At 47.8% G+C, this 20,559-nt stretch overlaps 12 non-coding genes and 1 pseudogene across 12 annotated transcripts; all 13 read left to right on the plus strand.

Annotated features, from left to right (window-relative positions):
• Positions 1-622: 622 nt before the first annotated feature.
• Positions 623-813, plus strand: LOC142696800 (U2 spliceosomal RNA). Its single transcript, XR_012864656.1, has one exon. It is a non-coding gene; the product is annotated as a U2 spliceosomal RNA (small nuclear RNA).
• Positions 814-2,097: 1,284 nt separating this feature from the next.
• Positions 2,098-2,288, plus strand: LOC142696802 (U2 spliceosomal RNA). Its single transcript, XR_012864658.1, has one exon. It is a non-coding gene; the product is annotated as a U2 spliceosomal RNA (small nuclear RNA).
• A 1,288-nt stretch (positions 2,289-3,576) lies between these two features.
• LOC142696803 (U2 spliceosomal RNA) lies at positions 3,577-3,767 on the plus strand. Its single transcript, XR_012864659.1, has one exon. It is a non-coding gene; the product is annotated as a U2 spliceosomal RNA (small nuclear RNA).
• Positions 3,768-5,059: 1,292 nt separating this feature from the next.
• On the plus strand, positions 5,060-5,260 carry LOC142696612 (U2 spliceosomal RNA; annotated as a pseudogene).
• A 1,330-nt stretch (positions 5,261-6,590) lies between these two features.
• Positions 6,591-6,781, plus strand: LOC142696804 (U2 spliceosomal RNA). Its single transcript, XR_012864660.1, has one exon. It is a non-coding gene; the product is annotated as a U2 spliceosomal RNA (small nuclear RNA).
• Positions 6,782-8,935: 2,154 nt separating this feature from the next.
• LOC142696805 (U2 spliceosomal RNA) lies at positions 8,936-9,126 on the plus strand. The gene has a single exon (XR_012864661.1). It is a non-coding gene; the product is annotated as a U2 spliceosomal RNA (small nuclear RNA).
• Positions 9,127-10,430: 1,304 nt separating this feature from the next.
• LOC142696806 (U2 spliceosomal RNA) lies at positions 10,431-10,621 on the plus strand. Its single transcript, XR_012864662.1, has one exon. It is a non-coding gene; the product is annotated as a U2 spliceosomal RNA (small nuclear RNA).
• Positions 10,622-11,913: 1,292 nt separating this feature from the next.
• Positions 11,914-12,104, plus strand: LOC142696807 (U2 spliceosomal RNA). The gene has a single exon (XR_012864663.1). It is a non-coding gene; the product is annotated as a U2 spliceosomal RNA (small nuclear RNA).
• Positions 12,105-13,400: 1,296 nt separating this feature from the next.
• Positions 13,401-13,591, plus strand: LOC142696810 (U2 spliceosomal RNA). The gene has a single exon (XR_012864664.1). It is a non-coding gene; the product is annotated as a U2 spliceosomal RNA (small nuclear RNA).
• A 1,280-nt stretch (positions 13,592-14,871) lies between these two features.
• LOC142696811 (U2 spliceosomal RNA) lies at positions 14,872-15,062 on the plus strand. Its single transcript, XR_012864665.1, has one exon. It is a non-coding gene; the product is annotated as a U2 spliceosomal RNA (small nuclear RNA).
• A 1,276-nt stretch (positions 15,063-16,338) lies between these two features.
• On the plus strand, positions 16,339-16,529 carry LOC142696569 (U2 spliceosomal RNA). The gene has a single exon (XR_012864452.1). It is a non-coding gene; the product is annotated as a U2 spliceosomal RNA (small nuclear RNA).
• Positions 16,530-17,805: 1,276 nt separating this feature from the next.
• LOC142696812 (U2 spliceosomal RNA) lies at positions 17,806-17,996 on the plus strand. Its single transcript, XR_012864666.1, has one exon. It is a non-coding gene; the product is annotated as a U2 spliceosomal RNA (small nuclear RNA).
• A 1,272-nt stretch (positions 17,997-19,268) lies between these two features.
• On the plus strand, positions 19,269-19,459 carry LOC142696813 (U2 spliceosomal RNA). The gene has a single exon (XR_012864667.1). It is a non-coding gene; the product is annotated as a U2 spliceosomal RNA (small nuclear RNA).
• Positions 19,460-20,559: the final 1,100 nt, after the last annotated feature.

Here is a 20,559-nt window from a genome sequence, read left to right on the forward strand (position 1 = left end):
GCAGTCCCTTGTCTCCCTCTTGTGGCCTCCTGGAGGCAACTAGCTGTGCAAAAAAAAGACAGCCTGGCGGCCGGCTGTTGCAGTGTTGCCCTCTCAGGCAACACTGAGTGACTGACTGAGCCTCACCGTCTTATATAAAGTTCAGACGGAACTTTGCACGTGTCATAGTGGAGCCCTCAGGATTCCAGAGCCAGCTTTCTGACATCATAATGGGGCCTCAGAGATAAAAGCCTGGGCCCAGGCAGTGTTGGTCAGTGCTGCTCAGCAGGCAGCACTGGACTGGACTGGATTACAGCTGATACAAGGTGTGAAGGAACAAGGGGTGGCTGTGGGCATGCACTTGCTGCCGCTGCCAGTGTTTATCTGCATGGCAGCAGGGCATTTGGGCGTTGCCAGGAAGGCGTTTTTATGTAGATTCCTCCTCTTTCAGCACTGCATTGTGGTGCAAGCAAAAGAAGCAAATCCTGTCTGGCTTCCTCTCCGGCCTTTATTCACCTCCCGTGTAGCTGTGAGTGTGTGAGCCTGCAGGGCCCCATGGAATTGCCTAGAAGTAGGCTGAATCGCTGCAAGGGCTGAACAGCAGTATCGGGCAGGCTCGGGCAACGCGCGGCCCGTTTGGGTTATCGCTTCTCGGCCTTTTGGCTAAGATCAAGTGTAGTATCTGTTCTTATCAGTTTAATATCTGATACGTCCCCTATCTGGGGACCATATATTAAATGGATTTTTAGAACAGGGAGATGGAAATAGAGCTTGCTCTGTCCACTCCACGCATTGACCTGGTATTGCAGTATTTCCAGGACCGGTGCACCCTTTCCTTATGTGTTGACTAAAAGCAGATTCCAAAAGTGTTTTTTGTCTTTGCTATTGTTTCTGTCTTTCTGAAGGGATCTCCCCTTTTAATCCCATTATTTCAACACCTGTTGGACAATGCATGAGTGATAATGAGCTCATTGATTAAATGCAATTAATGAATAGATTGCCACCTCTTGTTGTGTGTCGTCTGTGTGTCTGTGTTTCCGGCATTTCACATTGGAACACCTCATTCACCTTCCTTGTCTTCTCTCCGCCCTCCCTTTTAGGTAAGTTAAAGAGCTGCACCTGAGCCAGCCACTGATTGATTGATTGATTGATTGATTGATTGATTGATTGATTGATTGATGCAGCACAACAGTCAAATAGTGGAGTGGAGTAGGGGAACAGCAAACAGCCAATAAAGCAGCCCGCCCGCTCGCCTGCCCGCCACAATGGACCTACCTGTGTACACTAGATGGATGTGATGGAATGTACTGTCGTCCCTACATTTCAAGAAGAAGTAAGAATTGCAGTTGCAACAAAGCCTTGCTTGCCTACAAAGAGAGCAGCAATTTGGATTTGTTACTATGTTACCTAGAAGAATAACAAACTGTGCAAGGATGGAGGTTGTAGGAGCAAGGAGAAGTTGTCTGTAAAGTTGGTGGATGCCTATTTTCCATTTTGCAGTCCCTTGTCTCCCTCTTGTGGCCTCCTGGAGGCAACTAGCTGTGCAAAAAAAAGACAGCCTGGCGGCCGGCTGTTGCAGTGTTGCCCTCTCAGGCAACACTGAGTGACTGACTGAGCCTCACCGTCTTATATAAAGTTCAGACGGAACTTTGCACGTGTCATAGTGGAGCCCTCAGGATTCCAGAGCCAGCTTTCTGACATCATAATGGGGCCTCAGAGATAAAAGCCTGGGCCCAGGCAGTGTTGGTCAGTGCTGCTCAGCAGGCAGCACTGGACTGGACTGGATTACAGCTGATACAAGGTGTGAAGGAACAAGGGGTGGCTGTGGGCATGCACTTGCTGCCGCTGCCAGTGTTTATCTGCATGGCAGCAGGGCATTTGGGCGTTGCCAGGAAGGCGTTTTTATGTAGATTCCTCCTCTTTCAGCACTGCATTGTGGTGCAAGCAAAAGAAGCAAATCCTGTCTGGCTTCCTCTCCGGCCTTTATTCACCTCCCGTGTAGCTGTGAGTGTGTGAGCCTGCAGGGCCCCATGGAATTGCCTAGAAGTAGGCTGAATCGCTGCAAGGGCTGAACAGCAGTATCGGGCAGGCTCGGGCAACGCGCGGCCCGTTCGGGTTATCGCTTCTCGGCCTTTTGGCTAAGATCAAGTGTAGTATCTGTTCTTATCAGTTTAATATCTGATACGTCCCCTATCTGGGGACCATATATTAAATGGATTTTTAGAACAGGGAGATGGAAATAGAGCTTGCTCTGTCCACTCCACGCATTGACCTGGTATTGCAGTATTTCCAGGACCGGTGCACCCTTTCCTTATGTGTTGACTAAAAGCAGATTCCAAAAGTGTTTTTTGTCTTTGCTATTGTTTCTGTCTTTCTGAAGGGATCTCCCCTTTTAATCCCATTATTTCAACACCTGTTGGACAATGCATGAGTGATAATGAGCTCATTGATTAAATGCAATTAATGAATAGATTGCCACCTCTTGTTGTGTGTCGTCTGTGTTTCTGTGTTTCCGGCATTTCACATTGGAACACCTCATTCACCTTCCTTGTCTTCTCTCCGCCCTCCCTTTTAGGTAAGTTAAAGAGCTGCACCTGAGCCAGCCACTGATTGATTGATTGATTGATTGATTGATTGATTGATTGATTGATTGATTGATGCAGCACAACAGTCAAATAGTGGAGTGGAGTAGGGGAACAGCAAACAGCCAATAAAGCAGCCCGCCCGCTCGCCTGCCCGCCACAATGGACCTACCTGTGTACACTAGATGGATGTGATGGAATGTACTGTCGTCCCTACATTTCAAGAAGAAGTAAGAATTGCAGTTGCAACAAAGCCTTGCTTGCCTACAAAGAGAGCAGCAATTTGGATTTGTTACTATGTTACCTAGAAGAATAACAAACTGTGCAAGGATGGAGGTTGTAGGAGCAAGGAGAAGTTGTCTGTAAAGTTGGTGGATGCCTATTTTCCATTTTGCAGTCCCTTGTCTCCCTCTTGTGGCCTCCTGGAGGCAACTAGCTGTGCAAAAAAAAGACAGCCTGGCGGCCGGCTGTTGCAGTGTTGCCCTCTCAGGCAACACTGAGTGACTGACTGAGCCTCACCGTCTTATATAAAGTTCAGACGGAACTTTGCACGTGTCATAGTGGAGCCCTCAGGATTCCAGAGCCAGCTTTCTGACATCATAATGGGGCCTCAGAGATAAAAGCCTGGGCCCAGGCAGTGTTGGTCAGTGCTGCTCAGCAGGCAGCACTGGACTGGACTGGATTACAGCTGATACAAGGTGTGAAGGAACAAGGGGTGGCTGTGGGCATGCACTTGCTGCCGCTGCCAGTGTTTATCTGCATGGCAGCAGGGCATTTGGGCGTTGCCAGGAAGGCGTTTTTATGTAGATTCCTCCTCTTTCAGCACTGCATTGTGGTGCAAGCAAAAGAAGCAAATCCTGTCTGGCTTCCTCTCCGGCCTTTATTCACCTCCCGTGTAGCTGTGAGTGTGTGAGCCTGCAGGGCCCCATGGAATTGCCTAGAAGTAGGCTGAATCGCTGCAAGGGCTGAACAGCAGTATCGGGCAGGCTCGGGCAACGTGCGGCCCGTTTGGGTTATCGCTTCTCGGCCTTTTGGCTAAGATCAAGTGTAGTATCTGTTCTTATCAGTTTAATATCTGATACGTCCCCTATCTGGGGACCATATATTAAATGGATTTTTAGAACAGGGAGATGGAAATAGAGCTTGCTCTGTCCACTCCACGCATTGACCTGGTATTGCAGTATTTCCAGGACCGGTGCACCCTTTCCTTATGTGTTGACTAAAAGCAGATTCCAAAAGTGTTTTTTGTCTTTGCTATTGTTTCTGTCTTTCTGAAGGGATCTCCCCTTTTAATCCCATTATTTCAACACCTGTTGGACAATGCATGAGTGATAATGAGCTCATTGATTAAATGCAATTAATGAATAGATTGCCACCTCTTGTTGTGTGTCGTCTGTGTGTCTGTGTTTCCGGCATTTCACATTGGAACACCTCATTCACCTTCCTTGTCTTCTCTCCGCCCTCCCTTTTAGGTAAGTTAAAGAGCTGCACCTGAGCCAGCCACTGATTGATTGATTGATTGATTGATTGATTGATTGATTGATTGATTGATTGATTGATGCAGCACAACAGTCAAATAGTGGAGTGGAGTAGGGGAACAGCAAACAGCCAATAAAGCAGCCCGCCCGCTCGCCTGCCCGCCACAATGGACCTACCTGTGTACACTAGATGGATGTGATGGAATGTACTGTCGTCCCTACATTTCAAGAAGAAGTAAGAATTGCAGTTGCAACAAAGCCTTGCTTGCCTACAAAGAGAGCAGCAATTTGGATTTGTTACTATGTTACCTAGAAGAATAACAAACTGTGCAAGGATGGAGGTTGTAGGAGCAAGGAGAAGTTGTCTGTAAAGTTGGTGGATGCCTATTTTCCATTTTGCAGTCCCTTGTCTCCCTCTTGTGGCCTCCTGGAGGCAACTAGCTGTGCAAAAAAAAGACAGCCTGGCGGCCGGCTGTTGCAGTGTTGCCCTCTCAGGCAACACTGAGTGACTGACTGAGCCTCACCGTCTTATATAAAGTTCAGACGGAACTTTGCACGTGTCATAGTGGAGCCCTCAGGATTCCAGAGCCAGCTTTCTGACATCATAATGGGGCCTCAGAGATAAAAGCCTGGGCCCAGGCAGTGTTGGTCAGTGCTGCTCAGCAGGCAGCACTGGACTGGACTGGATTACAGCTGATACAAGGTGTGAAGGAACAAGGGGTGGCTGTGGGCATGCACTTGCTGCCGCTGCCAGTGTTTATCTGCATGGCAGCAGGGCATTTGGGCGTTGCCAGGAAGGCGTTTTTATGTAGATTCCTCCTCTTTCAGCACTGCATTGTGGTGCAAGCAAAAGAAGCAAATCCTGTCTGGCTTCCTCTCCGGCCTTTATTCACCTCCCGTGTAGCTGTGAGTGTGTGAGCCTGCAGGGCCCCATGGAATTGCCTAGAAGTAGGCTGAATCGCTGCAAGGGCTGAACAGCAGTATCGGGCAGGCTCGGGCAACGCGCGGCCCGTTCGGGTTATCGCTTCTCGGCCTTTTGGCTAAGATCAAGTGTAGTATCTGTTCTTATCAGTTTAATATCTGATACGTCCCCTATCTGGGGCTATCTGGGGACCATATATTAAATGGATTTTTAGAACAGGGAGATGGAAATAGAGCTTGCTCTGTCCACTCCACGCATTGACCTGGTATTGCAGTATTTCCAGGACCGGTGCACCCTTTCCTTATGTGTTGACTAAAAGCAGATTCCAAAAGTGTTTTTTGTCTTTGCTATTGTTTCTGTCTTTCTGAAGGGATCTCCCCTTTTAATCCCATTATTTCAACACCTGTTGGACAATGCATGAGTGATAATGAGCTCATTGATTAAATGCAATTAATGAATAGATTGCCACCTCTTGTTGTGTGTCGTCTGTGTTTCTGTGTTTCCGGCATTTCACATTGGAACACCTCATTCACCTTCCTTGTCTTCTCTCCGCCCTCCCTTTTAGGTAAGTTAAAGAGCTGCACCTGAGCCAGCCACTGATTGATTGATTGATTGATTGATTGATTGATTGATTGATTGATTGATTGATTGATTGATTGATTGATTGCAGCACAACAGTCAAATAGTGGAGTGGAGTAGGGGAACAGCAAACAGCCAATAAAGCAGCCCGCCCGCTCGCCTGCCCGCCACAATGGACCTACCTGTGTACACTAGATGGATGTGATGGAATGTACTGTCGTCCCTACATTTCAAGAAGAAGTAAGAATTGCAGTTGCAACAAAGCCTTGCTTGCCTACAAAGAGAGCAGCAATTTGGATTTGTTACTATGTTACCTAGAAGAATAACAAACTGTGCAAGGATGGAGGTTGTAGGAGCAAGGAGAAGTTGTCTGTAAAGTTGGTGGATGCCTATTTTCCATTTTGCAGTCCCTTGTCTCCCTCTTGTGGCCTCCTGGAGGCAACTAGCTGTGCAAAAAAAAGACAGCCTGGCGGCCGGCTGTTGCAGTGTTGCCCTCTCAGGCAACACTGAGTGACTGACTGAGCCTCACCGTCTTATATAAAGTTCAGACGGAACTTTGCACGTGTCATAGTGGAGCCCTCAGGATTCCAGAGCCAGCTTTCTGACATCATAATGGGGCCTCAGAGATAAAAGCCTGGGCCCAGGCAGTGTTGGTCAGTGCTGCTCAGCAGGCAGCACTGGACTGGACTGGATTACAGCTGATACAAGGTGTGAAGGAACAAGGGGTGGCTGTGGGCATGCACTTGCTGCCGCTGCCAGTGTTTATCTGCATGGCAGCAGGGCATTTGGGCGTTGCCAGGAAGGCGTTTTTATGTAGATTCCTCCTCTTTCAGCACTGCATTGTGGTGCAAGCAAAAGAAGCAAATCCTGTCTGGCTTCCTCTCCGGCCTTTATTCACCTCCCGTGTAGCTGTGAGTGTGTGAGCCTGCAGGGCCCCATGGAATTGCCGCCTGCAGGGCCCCATGGAATTGCCTAGAAGTAGGCTGAATCGCTGCAAGGGCTGAACAGCAGTATCGGGCAGGCTCGGGCAACGCGCGGCCCGTTCGGGTTATCGCTTCTCGGCCTTTTGGCTAAGATCAAGTGTAGTATCTGTTCTTATCAGTTTAATATCTGATACGTCCCCTATCTGGGGACCATATATTAAATGGATTTTTAGAACAGGGAGATGGAAATAGAGCTTGCTCTGTCCACTCCACGCATTGACCTGGTATTGCAGTATTTCCAGGACCGGTGCACCCTTTCCTTATGTGTTGACTAAAAGCAGATTCCAAAAGTGTTTTTTGTCTTTGCTATTGTTTCTGTCTTTCTGAAGGGATCTCCCCTTTTAATCCCATTATTTCAACACCTGTTGGACAATGCATGAGTGATAATGAGCTCATTGATTAAATGCAATTAATGAATAGATTGCCACCTCTTGTTGTGTGTCGTCTGTGTTTCTGTGTTTCCGGCATTTCACATTGGAACACCTCATTCACCTTCCTTGTCTTCTCTCCGCCCTCCCTTTTAGGTAAGTTAAAGGAACAGTGTCATCACAAATATTTTATTTATATGTTAAAGATGTTAGTGCCTTAATATAAACGTTTATTTTCATTTGTGTGTTTGTGTTTTACTGTTTCTTTTTTTCACACTTTTTCTTCCCTATGGGGGCTGCCATTTTTTGTTCCATTTCTGTGTGTGTCGATTAACGACACACACAGACATGGAATACGGCAGCCACAGTCCCATAGGGACTGCGAACGGCTCCCGTCCCATTGACTGCCGTGTACGGCGTCTGTGTGGGAACTGCGCATGCGCCGCTCCCACACAGTCCTATTCGAAATTGGCGCCGTCCGGCGCCATTTTCCTGTGGACCGGAAGTCGCGGCCGGACAGTAATATTACTACTTCCGGTCGCGGCTTCCGGACAAGTGCACATGGAACAGCGGCAGCAAAGGGAGCGGACGGGCCGCGGCGGCAGGAGCAGGTAAGCGATTTCAATGTATGTTAGTGTTTGTGTGTGTTTACTACTGCATGTAAACCTACTACACTGTGGGTTACCTCAAAAAATGGCGACACACAGTGTAGGAGGTTAAACCTTTCAAACCCCTCGTTTATCCCGGCACTAGCCAGGATAAAGGAGGGGGGGATGCTGAGCGCTCACTAGAGCGATAGCTTTTAACCCAATGTTGCAATGCTGCAATTTTGGGAACTAGCTCCAAACAGCTCCATCTAGTGACCAAAAATGGGTAGTATTATAAATTTGAAAAAATTTATAATATTTCCTGACTCGCGAAAAAAATAAAAAAAATTTGAACAATGTTTTATCACCCACACACTAAATGTTTAAATTTTAAAAAAAAAACATGTTTTTGGGGCGACACCATGCCTTTAAAGAGCTGCACCTGAGCCAGCCACTGATTGATTGATTGATTGATTGATTGATTGATTGATTGATTGATTGATTGATTGATTGATTGATGCAGCACAACAGTCAAATAGTGGAGTGGAGTAGGGGAACAGCAAACAGCCAATAAAGCAGCCCGCCCGCTCGCCTGCCCGCCACAATGGACCTACCTGTGTACACTAGATGGATGTGATGGAATGTACTGTCGTCCCTACATTTCAAGAAGAAGTAAGAATTGCAGTTGCAACAAAGCCTTGCTTGCCTACAAAGAGAGCAGCAATTTGGATTTGTTACTATGTTACCTAGAAGAATAACAAACTGTGCAAGGATGGAGGTTGTAGGAGCAAGGAGAAGTTGTCTGTAAAGTTGGTGGATGCCTATTTTCCATTTTGCAGTCCCTTGTCTCCCTCTTGTGGCCTCCTGGAGGCAACTAGCTGTGCAAAAAAAAGACAGCCTGGCGGCCGGCTGTTGCAGTGTTGCCCTCTCAGGCAACACTGAGTGACTGACTGAGCCTCACCGTCTTATATAAAGTTCAGACGGAACTTTGCACGTGTCATAGTGGAGCCCTCAGGATTCCAGAGCCAGCTTTCTGACATCATAATGGGGCCTCAGAGATAAAAGCCTGGGCCCAGGCAGTGTTGGTCAGTGCTGCTCAGCAGGCAGCACTGGACTGGACTGGATTACAGCTGATACAAGGTGTGAAGGAACAAGGGGTGGCTGTGGGCATGCACTTGCTGCCGCTGCCAGTGTTTATCTGCATGGCAGCAGGGCATTTGGGCGTTGCCAGGAAGGCGTTTTTATGTAGATTCCTCCTCTTTCAGCACTGCATTGTGGTGCAAGCAAAAGAAGCAAATCCTGTCTGGCTTCCTCTCCGGCCTTTATTCACCTCCCGTGTAGCTGTGAGTGTGTGAGCCTGCAGGGCCCCATGGAATTGCCTAGAAGTAGGCTGAATCGCTGCAAGGGCTGAACAGCAGTATCGGGCAGGCTCGGGCAACGCGCGGCCCGTTCGGGTTATCGCTTCTCGGCCTTTTGGCTAAGATCAAGTGTAGTATCTGTTCTTATCAGTTTAATATCTGATACGTCCCCTATCTGGGGACCATATATTAAATGGATTTTTAGAACAGGGAGATGGAAATAGAGCTTGCTCTGTCCACTCCACGCATTGACCTGGTATTGCAGTATTTCCAGGACCGGTGCACCCTTTCCTTATGTGTTGACTAAAAGCAGATTCCAAAAGTGTTTTTTGTCTTTGCTATTGTTTCTGTCTTTCTGAAGGGATCTCCCCTTTTAATCCCATTATTTCAACACCTGTTGGACAATGCATGAGTGATAATGAGCTCATTGATTAAATGCAATTAATGAATAGATTGCCACCTCTTGTTGTGTGTCGTCTGTGTTTCTGTGTTTCCGGCATTTCACATTGGAACACCTCATTCACCTTCCTTGTCTTCTCTCCGCCCTCCCTTTTAGGTAAGTTAAAGAGCTGCACCTGAGCCAGCCACTGATTGATTGATTGATTGATTGATTGATTGATTGATTGATTGATTGATTGATTGATTGATTGATTGATGCAGCACAACAGTCAAATAGTGGAGTGGAGTAGGGGAACAGCAAACAGCCAATAAAGCAGCCCGCCCGCTCGCCTGCCCGCCACAATGGACCTACCTGTGTACACTAGATGGATGTGATGGAATGTACTGTCGTCCCTACATTTCAAGAAGAAGTAAGAATTGCAGTTGCAACAAAGCCTTGCTTGCCTACAAAGAGAGCAGCAATTTGGATTTGTTACTATGTTACCTAGAAGAATAACAAACTGTGCAAGGATGGAGGTTGTAGGAGCAAGGAGAAGTTGTCTGTAAAGTTGGTGGATGCCTATTTTCCATTTTGCAGTCCCTTGTCTCCCTCTTGTGGCCTCCTGGAGGCAACTAGCTGTGCAAAAAAAAGACAGCCTGGCGGCCGGCTGTTGCAGTGTTGCCCTCTCAGGCAACACTGAGTGACTGACTGAGCCTCACCGTCTTATATAAAGTTCAGACGGAACTTTGCACGTGTCATAGTGGAGCCCTCAGGATTCCAGAGCCAGCTTTCTGACATCATAATGGGGCCTCAGAGATAAAAGCCTGGGCCCAGGCAGTGTTGGTCAGTGCTGCTCAGCAGGCAGCACTGGACTGGACTGGATTACAGCTGATACAAGGTGTGAAGGAACAAGGGGTGGCTGTGGGCATGCACTTGCTGCCGCTGCCAGTGTTTATCTGCATGGCAGCAGGGCATTTGGGCGTTGCCAGGAAGGCGTTTTTATGTAGATTCCTCCTCTTTCAGCACTGCATTGTGGTGCAAGCAAAAGAAGCAAATCCTGTCTGGCTTCCTCTCCGGCCTTTATTCACCTCCCGTGTAGCTGTGAGTGTGTGAGCCTGCAGGGCCCCATGGAATTGCCTAGAAGTAGGCTGAATCGCTGCAAGGGCTGAACAGCAGTATCGGGCAGGCTCGGGCAACGCGCGGCCCGTTCGGGTTATCGCTTCTCGGCCTTTTGGCTAAGATCAAGTGTAGTATCTGTTCTTATCAGTTTAATATCTGATACGTCCCCTATCTGGGGACCATATATTAAATGGATTTTTAGAACAGGGAGATGGAAATAGAGCTTGCTCTGTCCACTCCACGCATTGACCTGGTATTGCAGTATTTCCAGGACCGGTGCACCCTTTCCTTATGTGTTGACTAAAAGCAGATTCCAAAAGTGTTTTTTGTCTTTGCTATTGTTTCTGTCTTTCTGAAGGGATCTCCCCTTTTAATCCCATTATTTCAACACCTGTTGGACAATGCATGAGTGATAATGAGCTCATTGATTAAATGCAATTAATGAATAGATTGCCACCTCTTGTTGTGTGTCGTCTGTGTTTCTGTGTTTCCGGCATTTCACATTGGAACACCTCATTCACCTTCCTTGTCTTCTCTCCGCCCTCCCTTTTAGGTAAGTTAAAGAGCTGCACCTGAGCCAGCCACTGATTGATTGATTGATTGATTGATTGATTGATTGATTGATTGATTGATTGATTGATGCAGCACAACAGTCAAATAGTGGAGTGGAGTAGGGGAACAGCAAACAGCCAATAAAGCAGCCCGCCCGCTCGCCTGCCCGCCACAATGGACCTACCTGTGTACACTAGATGGATGTGATGGAATGTACTGTCGTCCCTACATTTCAAGAAGAAGTAAGAATTGCAGTTGCAACAAAGCCTTGCTTGCCTACAAAGAGAGCAGCAATTTGGATTTGTTACTATGTTACCTAGAAGAATAACAAACTGTGCAAGGATGGAGGTTGTAGGAGCAAGGAGAAGTTGTCTGTAAAGTTGGTGGATGCCTATTTTCCATTTTGCAGTCCCTTGTCTCCCTCTTGTGGCCTCCTGGAGGCAACTAGCTGTGCAAAAAAAAGACAGCCTGGCGGCCGGCTGTTGCAGTGTTGCCCTCTCAGGCAACACTGAGTGACTGACTGAGCCTCACCGTCTTATATAAAGTTCAGACGGAACTTTGCACGTGTCATAGTGGAGCCCTCAGGATTCCAGAGCCAGCTTTCTGACATCATAATGGGGCCTCAGAGATAAAAGCCTGGGCCCAGGCAGTGTTGGTCAGTGCTGCTCAGCAGGCAGCACTGGACTGGACTGGATTACAGCTGATACAAGGTGTGAAGGAACAAGGGGTGGCTGTGGGCATGCACTTGCTGCCGCTGCCAGTGTTTATCTGCATGGCAGCAGGGCATTTGGGCGTTGCCAGGAAGGCGTTTTTATGTAGATTCCTCCTCTTTCAGCACTGCATTGTGGTGCAAGCAAAAGAAGCAAATCCTGTCTGGCTTCCTCTCCGGCCTTTATTCACCTCCCGTGTAGCTGTGAGTGTGTGAGCCTGCAGGGCCCCATGGAATTGCCTAGAAGTAGGCTGAATCGCTGCAAGGGCTGAACAGCAGTATCGGGCAGGCTCGGGCAACGCGCGACCCGTTCGGGTTATCGCTTCTCGGCCTTTTGGCTAAGATCAAGTGTAGTATCTGTTCTTATCAGTTTAATATCTGATACGTCCCCTATCTGGGGACCATATATTAAATGGATTTTTAGAACAGGGAGATGGAAATAGAGCTTGCTCTGTCCACTCCACGCATTGACCTGGTATTGCAGTATTTCCAGGACCGGTGCACCCTTTCCTTATGTGTTGACTAAAAGCAGATTCCAAAAGTGTTTTTTGTCTTTGCTATTGTTTCTGTCTTTCTGAAGGGATCTCCCCTTTTAATCCCATTATTTCAACACCTGTTGGACAATGCATGAGTGATAATGAGCTCATTGATTAAATGCAATTAATGAATAGATTGCCACCTCTTGTTGTGTGTCGTCTGTGTTTCTGTGTTTCCGGCATTTCACATTGGAACACCTCATTCACCTTCCTTGTCTTCTCTCCGCCCTCCCTTTTAGGTAAGTTAAAGAGCTGCACCTGAGCCAGCCACTGATTGATTGATTGATTGATTGATTGATTGATTGATTGATTGATTGATTGATTGATTGATGCAGCACAACAGTCAAATAGTGGAGTGGAGTAGGGGAACAGCAAACAGCCAATAAAGCAGCCCGCCCGCTCGCCTGCCCGCCACAATGGACCTACCTGTGTACACTAGATGGATGTGATGGAATGTACTGTCGTCCCTACATTTCAAGAAGAAGTAAGAATTGCAGTTGCAACAAAGCCTTGCTTGCCTACAAAGAGAGCAGCAATTTGGATTTGTTACTATGTTACCTAGAAGAATAACAAACTGTGCAAGGATGGAGGTTGTAGGAGCAAGGAGAAGTTGTCTGTAAAGTTGGTGGATGCCTATTTTCCATTTTGCAGTCCCTTGTCTCCCTCTTGTGGCCTCCTGGAGGCAACTAGCTGTGCAAAAAAAAGACAGCCTGGCGGCCGGCTGTTGCAGTGTTGCCCTCTCAGGCAACACTGAGTGACTGACTGAGCCTCACCGTCTTATATAAAGTTCAGACGGAACTTTGCACGTGTCATAGTGGAGCCCTCAGGATTCCAGAGCCAGCTTTCTGACATCATAATGGGGCCTCAGAGATAAAAGCCTGGGCCCAGGCAGTGTTGGTCAGTGCTGCTCAGCAGGCAGCACTGGACTGGACTGGATTACAGCTGATACAAGGTGTGAAGGAACAAGGGGTGGCTGTGGGCATGCACTTGCTGCCGCTGCCAGTGTTTATCTGCATGGCAGCAGGGCATTTGGGCGTTGCCAGGAAGGCGTTTTTATGTAGATTCCTCCTCTTTCAGCACTGCATTGTGGTGCAAGCAAAAGAAGCAAATCCTGTCTGGCTTCCTCTCCGGCCTTTATTCACCTCCCGTGTAGCTGTGAGTGTGTGAGCCTGCAGGGCCCCATGGAATTGCCTAGAAGTAGGCTGAATCGCTGCAAGGGCTGAACAGCAGTATCGGGCAGGCTCGGGCAACGCGCGGCCCGTTCGGGTTATCGCTTCTCGGCCTTTTGGCTAAGATCAAGTGTAGTATCTGTTCTTATCAGTTTAATATCTGATACGTCCCCTATCTGGGGACCATATATTAAATGGATTTTTAGAACAGGGAGATGGAAATAGAGCTTGCTCTGTCCACTCCACGCATTGACCTGGTATTGCAGTATTTCCAGGACCGGTGCACCCTTTCCTTATGTGTTGACTAAAAGCAGATTCCAAAAGTGTTTTTTGTCTTTGCTATTGTTTCTGTCTTTCTGAAGGGATCTCCCCTTTTAATCCCATTATTTCAACACCTGTTGGACAATGCATGAGTGATAATGAGCTCATTGATTAAATGCAATTAATGAATAGATTGCCACCTCTTGTTGTGTGTCGTCTGTGTTTCTGTGTTTCCGGCATTTCACATTGGAACACCTCATTCACCTTCCTTGTCTTCTCTCCGCCCTCCCTTTTAGGTAAGTTAAAGAGCTGCACCTGAGCCAGCCACTGATTGATTGATTGATTGATTGATTTATTGATTGATTGATTGATGCAGCACAACAGTCAAATAGTGGAGTGGAGTAGGGGAACAGCAAACAGCCAATAAAGCAGCCCGCCCGCTCGCCTGCCCGCCACAATGGACCTACCTGTGTACACTAGATGGATGTGATGGAATGTACTGTCGTCCCTACATTTCAAGAAGAAGTAAGAATTGCAGTTGCAACAAAGCCTTGCTTGCCTACAAAGAGAGCAGCAATTTGGATTTGTTACTATGTTACCTAGAAGAATAACAAACTGTGCAAGGATGGAGGTTGTAGGAGCAAGGAGAAGTTGTCTGTAAAGTTGGTGGATGCCTATTTTCCATTTTGCAGTCCCTTGTCTCCCTCTTGTGGCCTCCTGGAGGCAACTAGCTGTGCAAAAAAAAGACAGCCTGGCGGCCGGCTGTTGCAGTGTTGCCCTCTCAGGCAACACTGAGTGACTGACTGAGCCTCACCGTCTTATATAAAGTTCAGACGGAACTTTGCACGTGTCATAGTGGAGCCCTCAGGATTCCAGAGCCAGCTTTCTGACATCATAATGGGGCCTCAGAGATAAAAGCCTGGGCCCAGGCAGTGTTGGTCAGTGCTGCTCAGCAGGCAGCACTGGACTGGACTGGATTACAGCTGATACAAGGTGTGAAGGAACAAGGGGTGGCTGTGGGCATGCACTTGCTGCCGCTGCCAGTGTTTATCTGCATGGCAGCAGGGCATTTGGGCGTTGCCAGGAAGGCGTTTTTATGTAGATTCCTCCTCTTTCAGCACTGCATTGTGGTGCAAGCAAAAGAAGCAAATCCTGTCTGGCTTCCTCTCCGGCCTTTATTCACCTCCCGTGTAGCTGTGAGTGTGTGAGCCTGCAGGGCCCCATGGAATTGCCTAGAAGTAGGCTGAATCGCTGCAAGGGCTGAACAGCAGTATCGGGCAGGCTCGGGCAACGCGCGGCCCGTTCGGGTTATCGCTTCTCGGCCTTTTGGCTAAGATCAAGTGTAGTATCTGTTCTTATCAGTTTAATATCTGATACGTCCCCTATCTGGGGACCATATATTAAATGGATTTTTAGAACAGGGAGATGGAAATAGAGCTTGCTCTGTCCACTCCACGCATTGACCTGGTATTGCAGTATTTCCAGGACCGGTGCACCCTTTCCTTATGTGTTGACTAAAAGCAGATTCCAAAAGTGTTTTTTGTCTTTGCTATTGTTTCTGTCTTTCTGAAGGGATCTCCCCTTTTAATCCCATTATTTCAACACCTGTTGGACAATGCATGAGTGATAATGAGCTCATTGATTAAATGCAATTAATGAATAGATTGCCACCTCTTGTTGTGTGTCGTCTGTGTTTCTGTGTTTCCGGCATTTCACATTGGAACACCTCATTCACCTTCCTTGTCTTCTCTCCGCCCTCCCTTTTAGGTAAGTTAAAGAGCTGCACCTGAGCCAGCCACTGATTGATTGATTGATTGATTGATTGATTGATTGATTGATGCAGCACAACAGTCAAATAGTGGAGTGGAGTAGGGGAACAGCAAACAGCCAATAAAGCAGCCCGCCCGCTCGCCTGCCCGCCACAATGGACCTACCTGTGTACACTAGATGGATGTGATGGAATGTACTGTCGTCCCTACATTTCAAGAAGAAGTAAGAATTGCAGTTGCAACAAAGCCTTGCTTGCCTACAAAGAGAGCAGCAATTTGGATTTGTTACTATGTTACCTAGAAGAATAACAAACTGTGCAAGGATGGAGGTTGTAGGAGCAAGGAGAAGTTGTCTGTAAAGTTGGTGGATGCCTATTTTCCATTTTGCAGTCCCTTGTCTCCCTCTTGTGGCCTCCTGGAGGCAACTAGCTGTGCAAAAAAAAGACAGCCTGGCGGCCGTCTGTTGCAGTGTTGCCCTCTCAGGCAACACTGAGTGACTGACTGAGCCTCACCGTCTTATATAAAGTTCAGACGGAACTTTGCACGTGTCATAGTGGAGCCCTCAGGATTCCAGAGCCAGCTTTCTGACATCATAATGGGGCCTCAGAGATAAAAGCCTGGGCCCAGGCAGTGTTGGTCAGTGCTGCTCAGCAGGCAGCACTGGACTGGACTGGATTACAGCTGATACAAGGTGTGAAGGAACAAGGGGTGGCTGTGGGCATGCACTTGCTGCCGCTGCCAGTGTTTATCTGCATGGCAGCAGGGCATTTGGGCGTTGCCAGGAAGGCGTTTTTATGTAGATTCCTCCTCTTTCAGCACTGCATTGTGGTGCAAGCAAAATAAGCAAATCCTGTCTGGCTTCCTCTCCGGCCTTTATTCACCTCCCGTGTAGCTGTGAGTGTGTGAGCCTGCAGGGCCCCATGGAATTGCCTAGAAGTAGGCTGAATCGCTGCAAGGGCTGAACAGCAGTATCGGGCAGGCTCGGGCAACGCGCGACCCGTTCGGGTTATCGCTTCTCGGCCTTTTGGCTAAGATCAAGTGTAGTATCTGTTCTTATCAGTTTAATATCTGATACGTCCCCTGTCTGGGGACCATATATTAAATGGATTTTTAGAACAGGGAGATGGAAATAGAGCTTGCTCTGTCCACTCCACGCATTGACCTGGTATTGCAGTATTTCCAGGACCGGTGCACCCTTTCCTTATGTGTTGACTAAAAGCAGATTCCAAAAGTGTTTTTTGTCTTTGCTATTGTTTCTGTCTTTCTGAAGGGATCTCCCCTTTTAATCCCATTATTTCAACACCTGTTGGACAATGCATGAGTGATAATGAGCTCATTGATTAAATGCAATTAATGAATAGATTGCCACCTCTTGTTGTGTGTCGTCTGTGTTTCTGTGTTTCCGGCATTTCACATTGGAACACCTCATTCACCTTCCTTGTCTTCTCTCCGCCCTCCCTTTTAGGTAAGTTAAAGAGCTGCACCTGAGCCAGCCACTGATTGATTGATTGATTGATTGATTGATTGATTGATTGATGCAGCACAACAGTCAAATAGTGGAGTGGAGTAGGGGAACAGCAAACAGCCAATAAAGCAGCCCGCCCGCTCGCCTGCCCGCCACAATGGACCTACCTGTGTACACTAGATGGATGTGATGGAATGTACTGTCGTCCCTACATTTCAAGAAGAAGTAAGAATTGCAGTTGCAACAAAGCCTTGCTTGCCTACAAAGAGAGCAGCAATTTGGATTTGTTACTATGTTACCTAGAAGAATAACAAACTGTGCAAGGATGGAGGTTGTAGGAGCAAGGAGAAGTTGTCTGTAAAGTTGGTGGATGCCTATTTTCCATTTTGCAGTCCCTTGTCTCCCTCTTGTGGCCTCCTGGAGGCAACTAGCTGTGCAAAAAAAAGACAGCCTGGCGGCCGGCTGTTGCAGTGTTGCCCTCTCAGGCAACACTGAGTGACTGACTGAGCCTCACCGTCTTATATAAAGTTCAGACGGAACTTTGCACGTGTCATAGTGGAGCCCTCAGGATTCCAGAGCCAGCTTTCTGACATCATAATGGGGCCTCAGAGATAAAAGCCTGGGCCCAGGCAGTGTTGGTCAGTGCTGCTCAGCAGGCAGCACTGGACTGGACTGGATTACAGCTGATACAAGGTGTGAAGGAACAAGGGGTGGCTGTGGGCATGCACTTGCTGCCGCTGCCAGTGTTTATCTGCATGGCAGCAGGGCATTTGGGCGTTGCCAGGAAGGCGTTTTTATGTAGATTCCTCCTCTTTCAGCACTGCATTGTGGTGCAAGCAAAAGAAGCAAATCCTGTCTGGCTTCCTCTCCGGCCTTTATTCACCTCCCGTGTAGCTGTGAGTGTGTGAGCCTGCAGGGCCCCATGGAATTGCCTAGAAGTAGGCTGAATCGCTGCAAGGGCTGAACAGCAGTATCGGGCAGGCTCGGGCAACGCGCGGCCCGTTCGGGTTATCGCTTCTCGGCCTTTTGGCTAAGATCAAGTGTAGTATCTGTTCTTATCAGTTTAATATCTGATACGTCCCCTATCTGGGGACCATATATTAAATGGATTTTTAGAACAGGGAGATGGAAATAGAGCTTGCTCTGTCCACTCCACGCATTGACCTGGTATTGCAGTATTTCCAGGACCGGTGCACCCTTTCCTTATGTGTTGACTAAAAGCAGATTCCAAAAGTGTTTTTTGTCTTTGCTATTGTTTCTGTCTTTCTGAAGGGATCTCCCCTTTTAATCCCATTATTTCAACACCTGTTGGACAATGCATGAGTGATAATGAGCTCATTGATTAAATGCAATTAATGAATAGATTGCCACCTCTTGTTGTGTGTCGTCTGTGTTTCTGTGTTTCCGGCATTTCACATTGGAACACCTCATTCACCTTCCTTGTCTTCTCTCCGCCCTCCCTTTTAGGTAAGTTAAAGAGCTGCACCTGAGCCAGCCACTGATTGATTGATTGATTGATTGATTGATTGATTGATGCAGCACAACAGTCAAATAGTGGAGTGGAGTAGGGGAACAGCAAACAGCCAATAAAGCAGCCCGCCCGCTCGCCTGCCCGCCACAATGGACCTACCTGTGTACACTAGATGGATGTGATGGAATGTACTGTCGTCCCTACATTTCAAGAAGAAGTAAGAATTGCAGTTGCAACAAAGCCTTGCTTGCCTACAAAGAGAGCAGCAATTTGGATTTGTTACTATGTTACCTAGAAGAATAACAAACTGTGCAAGGATGGAGGTTGTAGGAGCAAGGAGAAGTTGTCTGTAAAGTTGGTGGATGCCTATTTTCCATTTTGCAGTCCCTTGTCTCCCTCTTGTGGCCTCCTGGAGGCAACTAGCTGTGCAAAAAAAAGACAGCCTGGCGGCCGGCTGTTGCAGTGTTGCCCTCTCAGGCAACACTGAGTGACTGACTGAGCCTCACCGTCTTATATAAAGTTCAGACGGAACTTTGCACGTGTCATAGTGGAGCCCTCAGGATTCCAGAGCCAGCTTTCTGACATCATAATGGGGCCTCAGAGATAAAAGCCTGGGCCCAGGCAGTGTTGGTCAGTGCTGCTCAGCAGGCAGCACTGGACTGGACTGGATTACAGCTGATACAAGGTGTGAAGGAACAAGGGGTGGCTGTGGGCATGCACTTGCTGCCGCTGCCAGTGTTTATCTGCATGGCAGCAGGGCATTTGGGCGTTGCCAGGAAGGCGTTTTTATGTAGATTCCTCCTCTTTCAGCACTGCATTGTGGTGCAAGCAAAAGAAGCAAATCCTGTCTGGCTTCCTCTCCGGCCTTTATTCACCTCCCGTGTAGCTGTGAGTGTGTGAGCCTGCAGGGCCCCATGGAATTGCCTAGAAGTAGGCTGAATCGCTGCAAGGGCTGAACAGCAGTATCGGGCAGGCTCGGGCAACGCGCGGCCCGTTCGGGTTATCGCTTCTCGGCCTTTTGGCTAAGATCAAGTGTAGTATCTGTTCTTATCAGTTTAATATCTGATACGTCCCCTATCTGGGGACCATATATTAAATGGATTTTTAGAACAGGGAGATGGAAATAGAGCTTGCTCTGTCCACTCCACGCATTGACCTGGTATTGCAGTATTTCCAGGACCGGTGCACCCTTTCCTTATGTGTTGACTAAAAGCAGATTCCAAAAGTGTTTTTTGTCTTTGCTATTGTTTCTGTCTTTCTGAAGGGATCTCCCCTTTTAATCCCATTATTTCAACACCTGTTGGACAATGCATGAGTGATAATGAGCTCATTGATTAAATGCAATTAATGAATAGATTGCCACCTCTTGTTGTGTGTCGTCTGTGTTTCTGTGTTTCCGGCATTTCACATTGGAACACCTCATTCACCTTCCTTGTCTTCTCTCCGCCCTCCCTTTTAGGTAAGTTAAAGAGCTGCACCTGAGCCAGCCACTGATTGATTGATTGATTGATTGATTGATTGATTGATTGATTGATTGATTGATGCAGCACAACAGTCAAATAGTGGAGTGGAGTAGGGGAACAGCAAACAGCCAATAAAGCAGCCCGCCCGCTCGCCTGCCCGCCACAATGGACCTACCTGTGTACACTAGATGGATGTGATGGAATGTACTGTCGTCCCTACATTTCAAGAAGAAGTAAGAATTGCAGTTGCAACAAAGCCTTGCTTGCCTACAAAGAGAGCAGCAATTTGGATTTGTTACTATGTTACCTAGAAGAATAACAAACTGTGCAAGGATGGAGGTTGTAGGAGCAAGGAGAAGTTGTCTGTAAAGTTGGTGGATGCCTATTTTCCATTTTGCAGTCCCTTGTCTCCCTCTTGTGGCCTCCTGGAGGCAACTAGCTGTGCAAAAAAAAGACAGCCTGGCGGCCGGCTGTTGCAGTGTTGCCCTCTCAGGCAACACTGAGTGACTGACTGAGCCTCACCGTCTTATATAAAGTTCAGACGGAACTTTGCACGTGTCATAGTGGAGCCCTCAGGATTCCAGAGCCAGCTTTCTGACATCATAATGGGGCCTCAGAGATAAAAGCCTGGGCCCAGGCAGTGTTGGTCAGTGCTGCTCAGCAGGCAGCACTGGACTGGACTGGATTACAGCTGATACAAGGTGTGAAGGAACAAGGGGTGGCTGTGGGCATGCACTTGCTGCCGCTGCCAGTGTTTATCTGCATGGCAGCAGGGCATTTGGGCGTTGCCAGGAAGGCGTTTTTATGTAGATTCCTCCTCTTTCAGCACT

Source organism: Rhinoderma darwinii (genome assembly GCF_050947455.1).
Source record: "Rhinoderma darwinii isolate aRhiDar2 chromosome 5 unlocalized genomic scaffold, aRhiDar2.hap1 SUPER_5_unloc_7, whole genome shotgun sequence".
NCBI classification, from domain to species: Eukaryota; Metazoa; Chordata; class Amphibia; order Anura; family Rhinodermatidae; genus Rhinoderma; species Rhinoderma darwinii.